Source organism: Adiantum capillus-veneris, chromosome 9, assembly GCF_014529385.1.
Source record: "Adiantum capillus-veneris isolate H3 chromosome 9, ASM1452938v2, whole genome shotgun sequence".
Classification (NCBI taxonomy): Eukaryota; Viridiplantae; Streptophyta; class Polypodiopsida; order Polypodiales; family Pteridaceae; genus Adiantum; species Adiantum capillus-veneris.
The window spans coordinates 29,001,625-29,005,307 of record NC_140939.1 but is presented as its reverse complement, the minus strand read 5'-3'; the positions used below and the strand labels follow the sequence as shown (position 1 = coordinate 29,005,307).

General features: G+C 38.9%; 1 pseudogene; it reads right to left on the bottom strand.

The window, feature by feature from the left end:
* Nucleotides 1-1,972: 1,972 nt before the first annotated feature.
* On the bottom strand, nucleotides 1,973-3,348 carry LOC147450276 (uncharacterized; annotated as a pseudogene).
* Nucleotides 3,349-3,683: the final 335 nt, after the last annotated feature.

The window sequence follows — 3,683 nt, the reverse complement described above, 5'->3', positions numbered from 1 at the left end:
GAGAAGTGTAATCAGTTGCTTTTGTGGAACAGGATCATCGGCAGCAGCAAGTTGATTAATAATAGATTTGAAAGACTCAATATGTCCTGTCATGGCAGTACCAACTTCATATTGTAACTTGTTAAGCAACCCTCTCAAATAAAGTATTTCTGTAACAGATTTCTTCTGAAAGTTTGCAATAAGGTACTTCCATACGTCGTGGGAAGTAGGCAGTTCATACATATCAAGCAAAAGGGAATCAGTAAGAGCAGAAAGAATATACCGACGAGCTGCTTTATCACGTCGTTGCCAATCCGTATAGGCAACATTCCAATCTTCAAATATAGGTCCTTCAGTGATAAGCACGTTATCATTATCCGTATCAACAGGCTGAGGCGGACAAACACGATTTCCAAGAACAACATCGGAGAGTTCATTGCCTTCAAGAATTAACAACATCTTTGCTTTCCAGCCTGGAAATCCTTGACCTTGGAAAGGAGGAACAGAACGTTGGCCAGAAGGAAAGCCGTTGACGAGAATATTCATAGCCATATCTTGTTGCGAGAAGACGTATAAGATAAGATCGTAGAATCTGCACACCATATATGGTGAAGGCCGCAATTGAGAATGAGAGAGATATGATTACTGCGTTCTGTCAACGATAAACATAAGAAGGATGCTCAAGGAACGTCCAAAGATGTGAGAGACGTCACCCAAAAAAGACAGGGTAAAGGAGACGTTAATAATAAACGAGTCCTCAAAATAGAGTGGCGTGAGACGCAAGATTGACGGCCACAATACGAATAGCAAAAAGCTAAATCTTCTCGAAAAAGTTAACGCCAAAATAAGAAAAACGATCGCGGACGCTTCACGAAGAAGTAGGACGAAGAAAGCTGCGTCAAGCTCTATTGCAGTAAAAACAGCATAACTTTCTGCTGCGAACTCCGATTGACGCAAACCTAGAACTCAAATCGAAGAGCTCGAGGAGACGAACAAGTTTTGGAAAAATAATTTCATTGCGCTTTTCCCGTTTCTCCAAATTTTGAGCAGAACAGCAAGAAAAATTGAGATGAAGTTCAGGGTGTCATTAACAAGAAAACGTAATCAACGATTAGATTGATTATAAATAAACGCCACATAAAACACTAATCATATTCTTCTTAACACAAAACAACCACAGTTAACAAGAATCAACGCTCAAAAATAAAATTTGTAAAAATTTTGAATCTTACATGCGAATCGCATACACATACTGTTGTCACCATGAATTGAATCGGTGCGTGATCGTTACCGCTCTGATACCATGTTGAGATGTAGAGAGAAAGAGAGAGAGACGAGACAAGAGACACACCATATACGCTCCCAAAGACTGATTCATATTGAGGACAAGATACAAATATATAGGTGAGACCAAGTTCAGTAGAGTGAGCCATATATAGCTCCAACAATAAAAGTGTCCTGTTACCATTCTAGTGTTAAGCTCTTTGCCATCATCAAACTCACATAATTGGTAAACATATGAAAAATGAAATAAGGCTTATACCCTATCATCAATGATCTAGCTTAAGCAGTAGGTAGCATCCCATGAAATATCTTTGAACTGTATCTGTCGTATCTTCAAAGCATTCAATCATGGATAACTTGTTTAGTGAACCCCGCCAGACTCAAGTGCTCCAGTTAATGATGCACACGGCTTGACCATTAAGCTCTCTTTAACGAACCCTGTCAAGCTCAAGTATACCTTACTCTGTCTGCACACGGAATGGCCGTCAAGTCCTTTACTTCAAGTTCTGTTAGCAGAACCAACTCAATAGATGTGAAGATACTTCATCAATTATCCAAAGAAGTCAATTGGAAGCCAGCCATGTAATCTTATTGACTGCATAACCGAAAACTATTATGACTTAGCGTAATCTAATTAAAAAAACCTTGTACCATGCAACCTGCTGCAACAGATAACTGGTACTCTTCAAATCTGGAACTTTGCACTTTATTAGTCCCTGGGATCAAACGGGAAACCAATCATTTTCCCAACTATGAGCATTCCTTTACAAAATTTTGCACCATACTCCAGGATCATAGGGAAGATATAATAATTTCCAATGAGTAGAGAATAAACATATATGAACCCATAAATATTCATGAAAATCACCTGAATCACATGGCATATTAAGTAAGTGACAGCAATCATAGCAGGCATGATAACCTCCTAGGTCATACGATAGTGGAAGATCATATTTCAAGTATATTGCATCTCCACAAACTTTCTCATAGCATAGGAACAAAAAGTCCCAAATTCCCATCATAGCAGAACCCAGAGGCAAAATGAATTCAATCACTATGGTTTCCAAACTATCAATCTGCATTTGTGAGTCATTGAATGCCATCGCTTCATTTGATAACACAAATGCTGCATGGCTGCCTTCTCTAGTAGGCACAAACTCCTCTAGAGCATCATCTAAAGGAGACATAAGCTCTTCATTATATGTTGCAGGATGTTCTTCACTACTCTTGTCACAAGGAACTCGAAATTCCTCTAGCGCATCATCCAGCAGATCCATAAGTTTCATATCTTCCTCCTTGGAAGAACCACCTAGTTATCGAGTATTATAACAGGAAACCTCATCGCTTCTTTCTTACATAGGCACAAATTGTTCTAGCATCTTCACACTCCCATTCAAATATCTTTCCACTTCGATAGCACAAGTCTCAGCATGCATTACAAAGATAGAATCAATTTCTGTTTCCATAGCAAACCCTGTAACCTGTAGCATTCATAGACAGATCATCATCCATCACCCCCTCTGAATATGCATCTCCATAATCATAATCTTTGTCTTGGTTCACATCAAATACATATGGTTGAGCATAAAATGCATCTACATCATCACTAGTGTCCTAAAATGCAGCCATAGACATGAAACCCTCTTGTATAGCATCATCCAAAACAATTGCTTTTGCATGTAATGATGCATAAGCATTCTTTTCATGTTCTGCACCCAAAGAGCACTCCAAATGGGCATCCACATCACATATTGACTTTGACAAACATGTTTCTTGATCACTGCTAGCAATTATGCTTGTATGCAAACCATGTACTGGCTCTGAGAAACATGCTTCCTCATTTATGTCACTTTGAGAGGATATGACTGCATGCTTAGCATCCATAGAGTCATATCTGCTTTGGAATAAATAAGACAATCCGAATCGAGCATAAATAGTATCTACTATGAAATCATCATCTGCATGCAACAATGATTTGTCTTCCAGAAGACATGCATCGATAACAGCTTCTAGCTTAGCATTTTCTTTGGCTTTACTTCTTGCGGAAATATGCTCCCAAAATTCATCATAGTTGAGGATCTGCATCTGATCCCCTTCACCTTTACTGAAGACAACCTTACTTCGTTCAGTAATCTCCTTTATTTCCTGATTTAGAATCCTTGAGCTTTCGTAAATAGATTCCTCTGCAAAACACTCCCACCGTGTGGGATATGCTTCTACCAGTTCTGAACCTGCTTTTTAAAATCCGAGTTTACAACCTCCTCAGAAGCTGCAATCATCCGATCTTCTGGAACATTTCGGCTCTTCATCTCAGCTTCGTAACATGCAATAAAACCTTATGGATCATATCCCTAAAAAATATAATACTGCTCCCGAACATCATCAAGTGCTAGCTCTATAGCATCATCAGTCTGCTTTTT